This window comes from Zalophus californianus, chromosome 12, assembly GCF_009762305.2.
Source record: "Zalophus californianus isolate mZalCal1 chromosome 12, mZalCal1.pri.v2, whole genome shotgun sequence".
In the NCBI taxonomy this organism is placed as follows: domain Eukaryota; kingdom Metazoa; phylum Chordata; class Mammalia; order Carnivora; family Otariidae; genus Zalophus; species Zalophus californianus.
In genome coordinates, this window is record NC_045606.1 from 4,647,327 (window position 1) to 4,665,421 (window position 18,095).

The 18,095-nt window shown below is 56.2% G+C and overlaps 1 protein-coding gene across 3 annotated transcripts in view; it reads right to left on the bottom strand.

The window, feature by feature from the left end:
• The window catches only part of GRB10 (growth factor receptor bound protein 10), a 171,365-nt gene extending 156,122 nt beyond the window's left edge, over positions 1-15,243 (bottom strand). The window contains exon 1 of one of the 3 annotated variants that reach the window (XM_027573017.2): positions 15,040-15,243. The gene's annotated coding sequence lies outside the window, so the exon portion shown is untranslated. Of the gene's footprint in view, positions 1-14,078; positions 14,209-15,039 lie in introns of those variants that run through there. The other 2 variants (XM_027573016.2, XM_027573019.2) reach the window with 2 other exon arrangements.
• Positions 15,244-18,095: the final 2,852 nt, after the last annotated feature.

The window sequence follows — 18,095 nt, forward strand, 5'->3', positions numbered from 1 at the left end:
AGAATTATAACCAGAGAGCAGAGGCTTCCTCGTGAAGTCTCGAATTGTTCTAAAATTGACCGGTGGCTCGGAGAGCCTGGGTTGCTCAGTTGGTTGAGCGATCGATCAACTGTTGATTTCGGCTCAGGTCAGGAACTCAGGGTCATGGGATCAAGCCCGGGGATGGGCTCTGCACTCAGCATAGAGCCTTGAGATTCTCCCTCTCCCTCTCCCAGCTCACGCTCTAAATAAATAAATAAAATCTTAAAAATAATAAAATAAAACTGACTGATGCTAGCTGCACATACCTGTGAGTATAGTAACTAGGTATCATATATATTACATGTATACACACACACACACACACACACAAATTGCACAGATCTGTGCATATACTCATTGTAATTGACTTGTATACTTTAAATTTAATTGGGTAAACTGTGTAGTATGTGAATTATATCTCTATAAAGCTGGGTGTTTTTTAAGAAAGAACTCTATAAAAGACTAGCCCTGTGGTGCAATCAGCACAAAAGGGTATTGTGCCCCCCCCCACCACCAAATTTGGAGCCACCATAATTCACTGTCCCCTTGGAGTGTGGAACTGAATTTTCTGAAAGTTCTGCCATGGGAAACGAGCTTTATCTACCCCGACATTTCCAAGCACATCTGGCCAAGGAATATTAGCTCTGCGGCATCTATTAGCCCTCGGAAAGCACAGGCTGTCCAACATCACCACAAGACTCTTGATAAAGGCTGACGAAGGAACAGCATCCAAAGCCCCGTGGGCTCCGTCAATGCCTGTGCTGAGCAACAGACATTGGCAAGAAGACAAACATTCCAAAGGCTCCATGATCCCAGGAAAGCTTTCGGTGGGGGAATTTTTCAAAAGGTAGAACAAAGAAGAACGGGTGCCCAGAGTGCAGCCTGCCACACAGAACAGAGACTCCCAAGTGAGTAAGACAGAAGCTACTCCCATGTCACCTGCCCTTACGGGAAGCGACAACCCTGCCCTACCTGCCCCCAGAGGGCAGAGCTCAGGCTGGGGACACCGGCAGGGGCTCTCCCCACTGCTTGTGGCCCTAGGGCTTACAAGCTCAATGGGACACAAATCCTGCACTCCTACAATGAAGACAGGTAGGGCTTCCAGACCCTGCAAGATTCCAAAGGCTTCAAACTTAATTTTCTTTCATCAGAAACACAAGAGAAACCACCGAATAAAACCCACAGAATCCAAGTAAATGTCAAAGTGGGACTCTGGGCAAATACTTAATAACGGAGTAAAGTGTGGACGCTTAATTTAAGAATGCGATTTACAATCACGGAGGGCTAACGGCTGAAAAATTTCCGGCAGATGTCCTAGATTAAGTAATAGCATGAGTAATAAGAGCTCTCCTCTCACAGGGTCAAGCAGCCTTTTCAGAGATTTTGAGAGAAGAAACCAGAGAGAGAATGGAACAAACGTTATGAAGACCTTAGCACATGAAGTGCGGCTCCGACTCACCGAGCTGGAATGGGCCTGATCACGAGATCCTGCGGGGACTCACGCGCATGCTCCAGTTTAAGTACAGTTTTCGGACACTGTTAATCCCGAACCTGTGTCGATACTGACAGCTGCCAGCTCCCTCCAGGAAAACAAGTGTAAAATCCGTTCGGGTCACTCCTTTATCGTGGAGCCACCCCTCTGCTCGATGTCCCTTCCTCCAGGGACGTCACTATTCTCAGGGGAGTGGGGCGGCAGCACGCACCTGCTGGGTGAGTGGCTCCCAGGGTCCTTGTGCAAACCCATCCAGCGCGCTCCTACAGCCCTTCTCCCACTTGAGCGCCTGAACAGGTGCTGAGAGCTTCCAGCCTCTTGGCGGCAAAGGCAAATGGCCAGAGCCGAGCGGCCAGCACCATTCCGCAGAGAAGTTAACCACGATGAGCCGGAAGAGCACCGGCGGGGACCTAGAGGTCCCATCCACGCGCTCAGGACGGCCTTCCCTCCCTGATAGCAGACTAGAGCCGGGAGCATCTGGAGCTCAGCTCCCCACAGACCGGGAAAGTTCTGGACAGTCCTGGACTCCCTGCCCCAGGAGACAGAGGACAAAACGCAAGGGAGAAGCAAACGGGTTCAGTACACACCTACTGGCCCCCTAATGGGAGTCACTGCACCCCGTGTCCCCCTAATGCAGCCCCTACCAGCCTGGGGAGGAGCAGAGCCCACTCCACGTGGGACGAGGGACGGGGAATATTTTTCCCGAATCCATCAGAATAAGCCTTCGTGGAAAGGGTTCAGTTACTTGGAAGGTTTGGGAGGGGCTAGGACTCTGTGAGTCATTTCCAACCCCCATGAATTCTATGAAATAAGAGTAAATACGGTGCATCGTGTTGATTTTGGATGTGATGTATGGCCATGTCAACTGCCAGGCGTGCTTCTGTGGCCTGCGTAGGTGAGGCTGGGTGAGCCCTGGGACTGGGCCAGCATTTTTTTTAAGTCTGGTAAAACACAGAAACAAGAAGGGCCTCCTGTCACATGCTCTCCCAGACGCCCAGGGTCCACACGGTTCAGACTGCCCTACCGCCAACCCCCAGTGCTCTGTCCTGGACCTTCTGATTAGGCAATAATTCTGGCAGGTGGGAGCTGCCAAGTTTCTGACCCAACTGGTGGTTCCAGGCCTGGAACACAGCTCCTGAGCTGGGGTGACTTCTAAACCAAGCACCCCTGCTCGAGCTGTGGGCCCATACGCATCACCTGGCTGCTTTACAAGATGTGGGATTCCAGACCCCAGCTCTGCAAGTTGGTCTCATGGATTGGGGCAAGGCCTGGGGGAGGTTCAGAGGTCACCGCTTGAAAACGCTGCTCTCTCCTAGCCATCCCTCCACGCAGGCATTATCAGGGCGTCACCTCCCATCTGAAAGGAAGGTACCCCCGTTCTGGTCCATGCGGACTTTCCTAAGGCATTCTTACTGCATCACAAGTCCACACCCAAAGAGGCTGCCTGGCCTTGGTGGCACCACCGGGGTTGAGCATCAGTGAATTAGACTGCAGCAGAAATTCAAAAAAAGTTCTCTGAAAAGCTCAGAAACCCAGGCCTAGGTGGCGCATCCGCGATGGCTCAAGGAGTGAATGACAGCCTTAGAAAATGCAACGACCTAACTCACACTTCCATTCCACCATTCTGGAATCCCGCTAACCTCCCGTCAAAGCAACAGTGAAATCACGAGGAATCCTGTGGACTGCGTCCGGCAGCAGTTAGCACACACCACCACCCCCCCCCCCCCCCGGTCCTACAAGGCAGTGAGTCCCATCCCTGTTTCAGGGGCATGGGGCACAGCAGCGAGCCCCGAGTCCACTGTGCACTAATAGCCCCCCATAACCGCGCTTCCCCGTGTGGCTGCCTGGCACCCCAAATCTGGACTAAGTCTTCTTCTGTGGGTCTTTACCAGCTTTATGCTCTCGAGTGCCAGAGAGGAAAACCAACAAGTCCTCCCACGCCCACCCCCGCCCCCACCCAGCACATAGAGCTCGCGGGTCCCAGGCTAAAGGGTGGGCATGTGACACCTTCTCCCCCTACACACAGGGACAACCCAGCAAATGGCACAGAAGCAGAGACATGCATTAGACTAAAGGCAGGGCCTGGTCTCACAGTGACTTGTAACCAGACTCCGAGGCTCAGCTCTTCGGGTCCACCACCCGTCAAATCCCAGCTGTGACTCTCCACCTTTCACATTTACAGAGAACCGTGAGGGAAGGCGACCGTTTCTTCCTGGCTCGGGGCGGGGAATGAGACGTCCAGTCCCACAGACCGCAGCCTCTACCGACAATAGCGGCTGTGTGCGGGCACCTCCAACAAAACCTCTGTCAACAGCCTGGCAGGGACTCCTGCCATCAACGGACAAATGGCAGCTGATCAAAGGGGCAATCACCGCGTGAAACAGGTGATCTGATTGTTCTAAGAGCGAGGGCAAGGAAGTCCCACCTGTGTCTGGAGCGATTGGCTCAGCTAATTCAAGCGTGTGAAATCTCCCCAACATCTCACGCCTCACCCTACCCGTCAGATAGGTTCGCTCCAGGGAGGAGGCGGATTTGGAGAGCAAGGGGCAACGTGACCAGCTGTGTCCACCCCGGGCTTTTCTACCCGGCTATATATGGTCGCTGAGGTATAAAAGAAATCCAGGCAGGCCTCGGTATCTGCCCTTAGCAGAGAAAAAGGTCCAGTTTCCCCCCCTGGAAACCCTTATCTGTTCATTTCTCCAGCTGGCTCCCAGACCCACTGCCCACCACTTGGCTAAGAGATAGTGGACGGGTTTATCTAGATACAGTTATTACTTGTTACATATTAAACAATTAAGTTAGAAACGGTTACATAACACCGAGTCCTACAGCTTACAGCTAACACCCAGAGGCTACAGGATCCTGGACTCCAGCGGGCCAGCAGGAGATGGGGCTGGGGGCAGCGCTTCTGAGGATATGCACCCCTTTGAGCCCCTGGGCCACCAAAACACACAGCAAGACCAGCGAGCGGCTGACCACTAGCGCCTTTACCGATCACCCAGGACTGGCCCTTCCCGAACAGCATGCGGATGAGGACCACGGGGCCACACTGCAGGGCTGGTCCCCAGTGCATTCACATCCATTGTGAGGCACTGGCTACGCGGGACCCACCACACGGGGTCGCTGCGTGCAGAGTGGGAGATGGGGCTAGGGCGCAGGCCGCACAGCGCTCAGCATGGCAGACCGGGCTGTGGGGACTGGGGTGCAGGCCACAAAGAGCACAGCGTGGGAAACCGGGGCTGGGATGCAGGCTGCACAGCGCGCAGCGTGGGAGACCCGGCTGGGGCGCAGGCCGCACAGCGCGCAGCGTGGGAGACCCGCCTGGGGCGCAGGCCGCACAGCGCGCAGCGTGGGAGACCCGGCTGGGGCGCAGGCCGCACAGCGCGCAGCGTGGGAGACCCGGCTGGGGCGCAGGCCGCACAGCGCGCAGCGTGGGAGACCCGGCTGGGGCGCGACCCGACTGGGGCGCAGGCCGCACAGCGCACAGCGTGGGAGACCCGCCTGGGGCGCAGGCCGCACAGCGCGCAGCGTGGGAGACCCGGCTGGGGCGCAGGCCGCACAGCGCGCAGCCTGGGAGACCCGGCTGGGGCGCAGGCCGCACAGCGCGCAGCCTGGGAGACCCGGCTGGGGCGCGACCCGGCTGGGGCGCAGGCCGCACAGCATGCAGCATGGGAGACCAGGCTGGGGCGCAGGCCGCACAGCGCGCAGCGTGGGAGACCCGGCTGGGGCGCAGGCCGCACAGCGCGCAGCGTGGGAGACCCGGCTGGGGCGCAGGCCGCACAGCGCGCAGCGTGGGAGACCCGGCTGGGGCGCAGGCCGCACAGCGCGCAGCGTGGGAGACCCGGCTGGGGCGCGGCCCGACTGGGGCGCAGGCCGCACAGCATGCAGCATGGGAGACCAGGCTAGGGCGCAGACCGCACAGTGCACAGCTCGGGAGACAAGGCTCAGGGCAGAACGCACAGAGTGGGAGACCAGCTGGGGCACAGGCCACATAGCTACGTCCCCACCAGGGAACTTCTGTGCAGAACACCAGGTCCTGGTGTCCTTAGCACCCACAGACACAGCCTGACGTGTTCTAACATGGAGAGAAGTAAGGAAGCCAACCACGGCAAGGTGAGACCATGCTGCGAGACTGGGCTGGAGGAATCCCAGGCCCACCCCAAGTCAGACACGTGACAGCACATCCGCTCGTTCCACCTGTCGGGGGCGGCGGTGAGCACCAGGGACGGCCGGGTCTGGTTTGTCAGGATCACTCCCACCCCTCTGCAGAACGTCTGTGCGAGAACAGCAGGAAGGGAGATGCTACCTCTTGAGCCAAAGGCACAAAGCTAACAGACCATACACACGGAGCGCGGGCTGTGCGCTAGGCCCGGGATACGGATGTGCGCGTGCGCACGCGCACACCGGGCCCTGAACCGGCCTGGAGAGAAGTTAATCCACACCAGGCCACAGAGCCAGTGAGCACGCCACCCTCCGGTTTACCGGGGACATGGCAGGAAGAGCTGGGAGCTGCAGAGGGCAGTAAGAACCACCTGGAAGCGGACTCTGACACTGAGCCACTCCACCACACCCACACCTAGGAAAGGGAGCAGCGAGCTGGGGAGCCCACCGGGGCGCTGTGTTCAGACAAATGGAGAAGCACCAAGTGCAGCTCCCGGGAAGGAGCGGCCGGCCTTGGATCCTCTGACTCCCAGAGGGCTCGGTGAAGACACAGCACATATTCACCCCACGGGGAGGGGCTCCAAGGCAACCAGGACCATGTGGTCTCAGGATTTTTTTTAAAGTCGACCGCATGAAAGCCAACCAAAAGCGGAGCGTTCGACCCAAAACGATGGGCAGCGAGCCTTTCTCAGGGTTCTGGCAGATCGTGAATGGCCTGGGCTGTGCGCTGGGAGGTGAGGCGCACGCCACCCAAGTGTTCAAGCCCATAGTGGGTGCCCCCACGGTGGAGATGCTTCAGGGTAAACTGAGGCACAGGGTCCGGCCCTGAAATTCTAGAAGAAATCAAAGTGCAGACAGATGAACTTGCCCCAGGTCACAGAGCAAGTCATTGGCAGGGGTGAACTCCGCTTTCTTCCCAGACTTGAGGCTGCCCTGCTGCTCTCAGTGGTGACTCCCCACCCCACCTCTGCAGTCGAAGGCGGTAAGGAGGCACAGGGGTGCCATCCACCCCCTGCCCTCTGCTCGCAACCCCCACCGTGAACTCCTCCGCCTGATCTCACGGGCCCTGCAGCCTCCTGGGGAAGAGGAGTGCACAGGACACAAGGGCCCTCCTCTGCCACACCCCCCGTAAAAAACACCAGTGCTCCCAGTTAAAGGCGCGTGCTGGAGAGCAAGAGGTAAAACCACCCGGCGGCAGATCCAGAAAAGCCGGGCCTGTGCCCAATGACCCACTGAACACACACTCAGCTGCGCTGGGACCACAGGAAGGCGATCTTTTAAAAGGCATTTAAGCCAGAAAGCCAGTGGAGCAGGGGAAGCTGAATCCAAGATGCAAAAGAGCCAGGCGCCCGGCCAGAAAGCAGAGAAACAGCCAGGCGCGCAGCCAGGCCCGCAAGTGTCAGGAAGGAGAACCCCCATTTCCCTCTGGCAGCCCAGGAAGGGCAGGGTCCAAACAAGAGCACTGACTCCAGCCTAAGGACCAGCTGGAGCCGTGTCCGCCCCCAAAGCTGTCAGCCAGGCAAATGCCCTGCTCTCAAAACCAGAACACCGGGGCTACTTTCCAGAAGCAGCGGGCGGGTCTCTGGGCCTCTGGCACCGCACTGGGCACAGGTGGGCCAGGGACAGGTGACACAGGACTGCCAACGTTCCCGGAGCCTGCAGCAGCCCGCCTTGTCGGCAATAAAGAGGCTTCTCTGCACACAGTCTCGCCAGCCGAGGAAGAAGGTCCCGAGCCGCGGGCACCAGGGGCGCTCCACACAATGGCGCAGCCAGACAGCGGTTCCCCGAGGCCCACCGTCAGCTCCTCAGGGATGCCTCTGAAAGCAGGCTGGCAGAGAAGGGCCCAGACCTCTAAGCAAAGCCTTGAACCCGAAAGACGGGGGTACCAAGCAGACTGGGTCAGACACCACCCTGTCAGCCTCACCCATCTCAGCCTCTGTCTGGCCACTGCCGGCGCGACCACCAGGGCATAGGCCCAACAGACCCCGTGGACGAGGAAGGCCTGCCCACGTGGCCTGCACCCGCACCCACAGCCCGGCAGGCAGAGGGGGGCACGGAATGGAAGACGAATCCCTCTCCGGCCCACCCCAGCCCCAGAACTACGGGGGGACAGGGCCAATCTGAAGCCACCCGTCACACACTGCTCTCCTTCCTGCCTCCCCTCCCATCCTCACCCTGGTTCCCCAGGCTTGCAGAGCCAAACAAAACACACCTGTAAGCTCTCGCCTGTCGCAGGCTCTGCTTTCTGCCTAAGTCAGGCAAAAATGTGTAGAAAAGTTTTAAAACAATAATGTAAAAATCTGAGAAAGAAACTATATAGGAAAAAGAAAAAAAACGAATATACTCTCCTAAAAATTTAACAAACACCATATCTATGAAACAAGAATGTTAGGCGATTAAAACAATCAGTTGGTGATGATGGAGTGTCGCTGTAGCTTCACTGACAAATGCCCCGCTCTGCTGGGGATACTGGGGGGGGGGGGGGGGGGCGGCCGTCTGTGGCGGGGAGGGGCACAAAGGAAATCTCTGTTTTCTGCTCAATTTTGCAGTGAATCTAAAAACTGCTCTGAAAAACAAAGTCTACTGAAAGAAAAGAATCAGAGAAGAGGTCCTTGGGGATTAAAAATTAAAACAAATTTAAAATCCGATAGAAAGGATTCAAAGTCAGCCTGACATACCGCACAACTTCGAACAACAGAACACATAGAAAATAAGAGACAGAAGTAATTGGAGAACCAGTCCCAGAGCCTGACAAACAAAAGCCACTCTAGAAAGAGAGAAAGGGAAAGGCGGAAGAAAGGAAATTAAAGAACTAATTCAAAAACATGTCCCATGCCCGAAGGAACTGGGTTTCCAGCTTTAAGGGACCCTCGCCGTACCCCGCACAATAGATGGAGACCCCCCTACAAGGCACTTCTTCAAGGGATTTCCAAACAAAGATAAAGAGAAAATCCCAGAAGCTTCTAGACGTGAAAAAAAAAAAAAAAAAAGAGAAAAAGGGGAAAAGAAAAAAAAACAAACACACACTGAGATTTCATACCAAGAATCAAGGATCAGATTAGGTTCCTTCTCAACCCCATCCCGCCTAAAGACAGTGGCATCCTTCAAATTTTTGAGGGAAAACGGTCAGTTTAGGAGTCTACACCTGGACACCCGTATCTTTGCTAGGAGGACAAGGATGTTTCCAGACACACGAGGTCTCAAGAACGGGCAGGCCCCTGACTTTTGGAGGCTAGCATGGAATGCTCTCCACGCTACTGCGGGAAGAAACGAGGAGAGTCACGGGATCCTAGAGAAAGGCAAAGGGCACCCCCAGGTTGATGGGGAAGGAAGATTCCACGTAGGGCAGGGAGTGCTAAGTCCACGAACTACCAAGCAAGCGCAAAAGCACTCCCAGAAAAAGCACAATGTCGGGCGAGACAGGAGACCTCACAGCTCAGCCCCCAGAGCATCAGCAGCGCGCCATGGTCCAACCCACCTCGCCAGAAGAGTCAGCGGGGAGACAGGGTGTACAAGGGCAGGGCAGAGATGGGACAGATGGGGGACGGGACTCCTCACCTTCCAAGCAGGGAAGTCAAAGAATCCTGTGAGCAATGGAAGACATCTGCTTAGAAATATGGATAAATATGTACAGAGAAAAACTAAGCCTGGTTACTTCTGAGGAGCTGTTTATACACATAGATCATTCTAACTACAAAATCCAACCAAATTTAACAATGGTCTGTCCTGGGTGCTGAGGGATTAGGAAGCCGGGGACACGGCAAGTGGAGGAAGCTTATATGGGGGCAGGCCAGGAGAGCAGGGGATGGGGCCCTACCCGGGGGAGCTACCTGCGCCCCCCTCCCCCCCACAGCCCTGCAGGCTGCAGGGTGGGCAGAAGGGCCAGGCTTGCGGTGTGGAGACAGTCCAAGCAGGGGGCACGGAGCCCCATCCCGCCTAATCCTTCCTCCAAAGCTCCCACACACTACTGAGGAGACGTAGGCCACACTCTCATCTTCGTATTTCTCTAGAAACATCCTAGCCGGGTTTCCATGAGGTCCACAGAATTTTGGAGAAGAGAGGACAGCATCCTAGGAAAAGCAGCCGGAAGGTTCTTGGGGAACACACCACAGCCTGCGCTGGGCCACAGGGGACGCTGAGCCGGCCTTCCACATCACTCAGCTCTACCTCCCACCTGGTGGCAAGATTTCCAAGCCGGAGCCCAGATTTGGAGCAAGGTATCATCCTTCAACCAAGGGAGCTCTCCTGTCCGCAGGAGGCCAGCGTACAAACTTCGTAACTTAAGTTCCTCGGTTTGTAGCAGCTTTCTGGTCACTATGAGCTTCCTGACGCAGGCGTTCCTAAAATGACCACTATTAGATACTTGATCTAAATTTGTCCGTCAAGGGGAGTTCTCAACTCGCAAACGGTGGGGAGAAGACATTCCCAGGGATGACAGGCAAGAGAATAAAGAAGGAAACCAAAGGCCCAGCTCATCAGAGATGTGAGCGCCCGCAGGGTCTCTGCACCCCGAGAAGCATCTCAGGAGGGATCCAGGCAACTTGTGGTCAGTAGCCCGGGAGGTCCTCACTGGTGACCCCGTGACAGGACGAGAGAAAAGGTACACGTGGTTCTGTATTTTCAGAGGCCCCCCAGCGTGGTGCACCTGATAGCTCTAGACGGGGCCAGACAGAGCACGGTCACCTTGCAGTTCTATTTGTGGTGACAATGACACCGAAGGGTCCCAGCTGCCAGGTCTGCTCCAAAGGGCAATAATGATGCAACGTTGAGGGCCAGCACACATCAAGCTCTTTCCAAGCCAAGTGCTTTTGAAGCCCACATTACGAGGCAAGACTGTAGCGGCTGGTGCCCGGGCCCAGTGACCCGGCTCGGAAACCCAGCCAGGACTCAGGGAGATGCAGGGCCGCCCACGGGCACAGCCCTCGGGCAGTGTGCAGAGCTGTTTTCCAAGGGCACGGTCAGCCCAGCAGGACCAAGGGCCCACACTCATTTCTGCCCCAGCCGGGCTAGGTGTCCCTGTAGACTCCAGACACCAACCAACCTCGGGGTCCTGAAAATAGATACCACCTGGCCCCGCGTGCCTGAGGTTAGGGGTCTCCCTGCATTCGACCCTGCAGCCCAGCTGAGCCTGCACACCTGCCCGGTCTGCGCCTCTCTCCTTCTGGGTCCCGGGGAACGAGCTGCGGATGCCTGCTATTCACCATCACCGGGGTCAAATGCTTTGCCCCCAGGTAACATCTACGTTCCACCACCCACCTGTACTCTTGGAACCCCACCAGTGAGGAGCTCCAGCCGCCGTGCTACAGGCAGGCCAGAAAAGGATCCTTAGGGGGACTGGTGCTCAAAGCAGGTTATGGGCCGCTGTTCCACAAGGTTTGGTGCAGCAAACACGCGCCAAGCACCGGCAGGCAAAGGGATGAGAAGCGGAGTCCTCCTTCGAGCAGACCTTGCGGATTAATAGAAAGCAGGATCATCAAGTACACAAGCTGCTCAAAGGCAAGGCTGAGTGTGCATATAAGCGGCATGTCCCAGCTCTCGCTGAGTGTCACCCGCTACGCAGAGGGTCACACAACTCCAAGAGCCCTTGGCGGTAAACATACCTTTGGCTCTCGTTTTACCGATGAGCTTAGTTAACCTGCTCAGACTCGCAGCAGGCTTGCAGCACCAGGAAATAGGAGATCCCGGGGTCAAACTGGGGCAGCAGTCCTCGTGCAAACGTCAGCACGGGCCACTCCCCTGCACAGAGCAGAAGGGGATTCCTCCCCACCACCCATTCCCAAAGGAGGTGCCAAAACACACCGTCCACTCTGGCAGCTCCGGCTCAAACCAGTCCTCAAATCGAGGATCTCAACAATCAAGGAAGGTCTCTGTCAAGTCCATATATGAATGCAACGGCTGAAAAATAGGAATGATATTCTAGTTTCCCCAGTGGCGATGAACCCGGCAGGCATCCTGTTTCCACCTGGACATGGGGCCAGCGAGGCTCCTCTTAGTGTCAAGGCCATCTCCGCCACGGCACGGGCAAAAAGGGAGACCCCAAAAGCAGAAAGTCCGAACCGCTCAGGGTTCTGCCTCTGCAACACCCTTCCGTCACGCCGGGACAGGGCTCTCTGGGTTGCCATCTCAAAGGACAGTCACACCATTTCTCTTCCCATCATTAAGGAAGAGCGGTCAGCCCTTCCAGGAGCTGGCAGTTTTATGCTCCCCTTCTTTCATCTCCTTCCAATTAATAGAGCCCCGAGACCCCCAGGAGCAGGGACAAAAGCCCGTTCCACGGAGAGGAGTTCAGAAGCTCCTCCAAGCCAGGAAGGGCAGTGGAGGCAAAGGTGTCCCCGCCAGAGGGAGAAGGCGGGGAGCACACAGCTCCCCAGAAGCCTGCAGCTAAAATACAAGCACAGATCAGACACCCGCCAATGCCTGAAAGAATGAGATGCGTTCCACACCCATTAGCGTGCAGACCTCGGACGTAGGTTACCAGATCCCCAAAGCGCCCTGTCTGCCAAGCCTTGCCCACCAAGTCGCTCCACTGTCTTAATTCCTTCCATAATTTCTCATAATTCGATAGTTGAGCAAAAAATAAAGACAGGTTAAAGAAAAAAAAAATGTTCGCTAGCAGAAAAAGTTTTATTTAAATTTTGAACACGACTGGTTACTTAAGTGCAAAGACAAGGCAAGTATTTTTTCCCCCAGGAACGCACGCAATTCCACGTTGGCTTAACAGACTGAGAAACAGACGGGGATTTTGCGCACACGGCAAACGCACCGGCTTCCTCCCCCCTGCATGGAACAGACCCCTCTGCTCTGAGTTCTGACCCTGGCTCAAAAACATCCTACCACTGTGTGGGTTTTTCTTCCCCTGCAGAGACGGATAGAATTCCAAGAAAATAGGTTCCTTAAATTAGGCCACCTTCAAAGCATTTGGTTTTATCAGATATACCAACCCAGAATTTCTTCTACAGCTCTGAGGCAAAGCCCAAGGCACAAAAGCTGCCTCTGTTCAAGCTGGAGTTTGATTTCTGTACCTTGTAAAGTCTCAGACCAGCCACCCCGTCAAAATCCAAGTTCTGTGCTCACTCCCAGATTCTGACTTCGGCTCTCTCCAGTGGGGCAGTCACTGGGGGTGCCCTGGGTTCCGATCCTGACGGCCACCACCAATAAACCCCTAGACAAGGAGCTGGCATGAACCCGCCCCGCTCTGGGTTCCCAGCTCACAAAGGAAAAAGGCATTCTGCCCAGCCCAACGCTGCCCCAAAAGTGGTACAGACCACAGGCGAAAGGGCAACTGATGACTTCTAGGGATGCACAGCTTTTATTAAAACAGTGTTTAAATTCCCGTAAACAGAACTTGCCCTACCGAACTCTTGACACCAAAGTTTCCTCCCAAAATAAATGTACAGAAGTGGAAGGTCTGGCGACAGGACAGAAATCTGGAAGGTGGGGAGCCCCCTGAGGTAACAGAGCCTCCTACTTCTCCAGATGTGTGGCTGGAAGGAGGAACCTCCTCTGGGCCCCTTCTCCCTTTCAGAGGCAGATGGACTCATGCAGAAGCATAAAATACACAGGACTAAAAAATAATAATAATAATGATAATAATCCAAAGCTTAGGTCCTGGAGACAGCTCCATCATTTGCCGGCCATGTGACCCCAGCACGCCAATTAACCTCCTGAGCCTCAGTTTCCATACCTGTAAAACGGGGTCAGCAGCCTCAGTTTCCATACCTGCAAAACGGGGATCAGCAGCGAGGATGAAAACAAGGAGGCTTCTAACGAGTCTCTTACACTGTGAAACGTTACAGGCCTATCGGGCGCTAGGCTTCTCAATTACAAGAGGCCACTCATGGGGTGTGTAACTCTGTCCTCACATTCCCTCCCTGTAATCTGGGGACTGGCCTGTGTGGCCCTTCTCTTTCAAGTGTTCCCAATAAAACTCAAGTATTATGTGCAGTAATCCTAGAGTTCAGATTTTTACAGGAAAAAAAACAAAAAAACAGTCATTTAGAATCATTCCTGGAAACACATTTGATTTCAGGTTCTCCTTAATAACATACCCGCCCCCCCCCCCCCCCGCCCCCCAGACACCTCACCTTTGCCGTTAAGTCACAACATCTACCTCTACAGAAACCTAGCTTCTTCCTATTTCTCCTCTTGGAAAGAGAGAGGGGGACGCTGGGTCACTCTGGCGAAAAATCACCAGCTTTGTGCCGTAAACCCCCAATCAACGCCTGTTGCTGCGCTACCAACATGTGTTCTTAGTAAAACTGAGCGAAACGTTAAATAGAGCACCATTTCTGAACCTCGGGGGCTGCAAACGGCTGAATCAGCATTTTCGGAAACAAAGTGTTCTGGGCCTGGCCTTGTAAACAGGAGCGCAGAGAAAGTTGTGCAATAATGCATATTTACTCACGAGCGCTACTTGTTTGGGCTTTTTCTTTGCACCTCTCTTGAATGAAAGTGGCTACGACCTTTGCAAGAAAGCCTTCTTTCTCATGCGTCGCCGAGTTCCAGGACCGGGTCAAAGTCACCTGTGGCTACCCACCGTTTGGGTCAGAGCACAAATGACACAAAGTCGGCGTTTCTTCCAATCCCAAGAAAAGGCGAACACAATCAAAAGTCGAGAATACCCCTAATTTCCATAACGCACAGGCTCGAGGGCAGCGGCAAGGCAGGCGTTTGGAGAGGCGACCAGGGAAGGCGGAGAGTTGCATCAGAAATTTCCTTCTGCGAACGGTCTGGCTCTTATCACATTTCCACGGCTGGCGGGCGGCTGATCCGCGAGCCCACAACTTGGGTGTTAGGCCCCGGCGGCGGGTAACGGGGCCACGAGGGGAACCAAAAAAAAAAAAAAAAAAGATTCCGCGGCGCGGCCGCGCTCCGGCTGGGAAAGAGCCCGGCCCCACCACCCCGGCCGCCGGGCGCGGGCGCACCCGGGGCTGCAGGGGCGCCTGCAGCCCACCCTCCGGGCAGCCCCGGGAGGGCGGCCTCGGCCCCGAGGGCCCGGCGCACGCAGCCCCCCCCCCCCCCCGGCCCAGACCCAGCCCGCGGGCGGCCGGCGTCGGACCCGAGGGCTCGGGAAGGCGCCGCCCGGCCCCTCGGCTCCCGGGCCCGGAGCGCCGCGCGCACAGCCCGCTCCCCGCCGCGCCCGCCCCCCGCCGCCGGCTCCCCGCTGCCCACCGCCCGCTCCCCGCCGCAGCCCCCGGCCCGGAGGCGACGCCCTTCCGCCCGCCGCGCCCCCGCCGCGCCCGGCGTCCCCGGCCGGCCGGCCCGCGCGCAGACAATGACGGCGCGGGGACCGCCCGCCCGCCGCCGGGCCCGGCCGCGCCGACCACAAAGTAACTTGCCGCCGCGCTCCCCGCCCAACTCCGTACCTGCCGCGGCGCCGCTCCCGGCCGCCTCCGCGTGGCCGCCGGCGACCCTCGGCGCGGCCGGGGCGGGCGAGGGCGGCGCGCAGGGCGGTCCCGGCACCCGCGCGCCGCCGCCCAGGGGCTGCGCGCAAACTTTGGGCTCCGCGCGGGTCTCCGCGGCCTCCCAGCCGAGCCCGCCGCCGGCGCGCCGCTCGCGTCCCTTCCTGCCTCCTCCCGGCCTCCCCACCCCCTCGCTGGGCTTTAAACTCGCGCGGCCCCGCCCGCCGCCGCCCGCCTCCGCCCGCCTCCGCCTCCGCCGCCTCCGCCTCCGCCTCCTCCCCCGGCCGCTTTTCCTGCTCCTCCTCCCGCCGCTGCCGCCGCCGCCGCCGCCGCCGCCGCCGCTGCCGCCGCCGCCACAGCCCGGACCGCTCGGCGGCCGCCAGCGCGGGCGGAGCCGCGGCCTGGGCGCAGGGCGGGGCGCGGGGGGGGGGGGTGCGCCGGGGGGCCGAACCCGCGGGGAGGGGCCGCTGCGCTACGGTGCCGGGATCCCGCGTCCTGCCCCACCCCCACCGCCGGTACCCACGAACGCGGGATCCCGGCCGCCCAAGCTGGGGCGCCAGCGAAGGACACGTCGGACCTGTCCCAGAAGACAATTTGGGAACGAATTCTTTGAAACTCTAAGCATTAACCGTACCGTCCAAATCCTCGACCCCGGGCGCAGAAGAAGGACCCGACGGACCAGGGGCGGCTGCCCCGGACTCCGTGGTAGGCTGGCGGTCCCACTCCGGAAAAGGAGAACCAGGGTTTGCAGTGTCCGCCCACAGCCAGCCAGGTCTGGGGCCTGGCCTCTCTGAGCCTCAGTTTACCCATCGGCGGGAGAGCACCCAAGTGCGGGTGGAGTAGGGAAACCCTACATATGTTCTTAATGCCTCCAAGCCTCAGTGTATACCTTTATCTTTGAAATGGGCTAATGCGCCTGTCCGAGGGTCATGTCCTGGAGGTTCAATGAGGTCATGGCTGTTACAGAGAGTGACTGGCACGAGGGAACCCCTGAGTTAATGGAAAGCATTATCATCGATATGGTTATTCACCTCTCTCCCCAATTGAAATTACAGTGCAAATACGATAGTAACAGTAATTACATCTTTTTCTGGGTCTTGATGTTGTGGAAACAGCTACAGTGTAATTTACCTTTACTGAGCACATATTTTGTGCCAAACATTCACTAATCGTCTTATGGAGCCCCCACTCTGGACCTCTTGGAGATGCCCACTGTATAGAGGAGGAAACCTAATCTTCCCCAGGTTGAATAAATTGTTGAAGGTCAAGTAGCTGGTCAGTGCAGAGTAAGCGTTATGCCAAAACCCTTTATGGCACTTTATATAGCTCCTGCTTTTCCCACCTTGGGACAGAGTGTATCAGTGAAAGGTCATCCATTCCCATTACTGAAATAGGCCTCCTGAAAGCGTCTAGGGTTTGCTCCAAGCTCAGAAAACGGTAAGATGAACATCTAGAGAAAATGATATGAAGGAGCTAAACATAAGGGGTTTGTAGACAAAGGGTGGAGAGAAAATTAAAGAGAAAACTCAATTTGGGGCCATCTCCTCAAAAGTCTATAAGCTTTGAATCTTACAGCTTTGCCAAAGGCCCCGCTCAGCAAGGAATGCCTGCACTACTCAGAAAGCCTGATAGGCAGGGGGCTTTTATAGATGTTCAAAAAGCCCCTGTATATATAGGCATATTTTTTTATGCGTCATTTGTAAGCAAGCTCCGTACACCGTAGTCCTTTACTCCTATATAGTTTGATATGTCATTCCTAAAGTAGGGATATTATCTTACCCAACCCTAGCATAGGTACCAAATTCATAAATTTACACTGTAAAATCCTTGTGTGTATTCTAGGTCCATATCCCAATTTTGCCGGTGGGTCTGAGAATGTCCTTTATAGTGTTTCATTCCCAGACAAACTTCAGTCTGGGGTCAGGTATCGCATTTAGCTTCCTCAACATGGACGGGCTTTCAAACATTACTGTTCACTGAGAAGGGATCAAAATAAATGTCCTCAAGTGTTTTCATGCTGACACCGATCCCTAGAATTCCTGGGACAGGCCCTCATTCCCCACATTTCCCAGCTCTGCGTAGACATCCACGCATGCCTCTCCCTTCTGGGCAGGGCCCATTCAGTATCACTTTATGATACAAGTTCATGAACTTGTCACTCTTGTTGCAGCTCTAGAAGCTACAGCTGTCCCCAGAGCCGAGCCAATTCTGTGGGCAGATTGCACCTTACCTTCTCCTGCTGCAAATTCCAAATGCTCCCTGGCCACATGCTCCATTTCAGAAGGATGGAAACCCCCAGTGGGTTACAGCCATGCAGTGGATGAATTACCCTAGAGAAGCCAGCCTACCCGGGCCCAGGCTGTGCGGCTTTGTGTTCAAGAACTTCGCCGAGGGAAATGCACTGCCGCAATGAGGTGTCAGGACAAAAAACAGGATTTCGTGACAGTGAGGAATTCAGTTATGCAACCATGTGCTAGAAGCCTCCTTCAGCTGAAAGCAGAGAATCCGATAGACTCCTATTATAATTAGTAAGGAATTGGTTACTGTCTCCTCCACTGACTGTAAGCCCGGGACAAGGCTAACCCCTTGCTGTTTGCTAGTATCATCCCAGCAGGGGGAGTGCCGGGCACTCCCTGAAATAAGTCATCACTGCAAAATAGTATCTCGGAAATGGCTGTATCAATAGAGCAAATGAATGGATGAAAGGAATGATAGGCCCTGGGACCCAGGCACCATCTCCAACGCAGCCAGCAGCCTTGGCAAAGGAAAAGAGAAGAGGTGAGCGGCACCTTGAAGGTGAAATGCTCTGGCCAGAAGTGGCCCTCCCTTCTCGAGTGGGTGAGGCCAGACAGCGAGGCCCTGCTGTGTGCAGAGGTTTGGGGCGGGGGAGGGGGGGAGGCTTCTTGCAGGCATGTCCCTGGCAGTCAGAGCTGGAAACCTGTGGTCAACAGCATTATGGACAGGTCTGGGGCCTCGCCTCTCTGAGCCTCAGTTTACCCATCTGCAGGAGAGCACCCAAG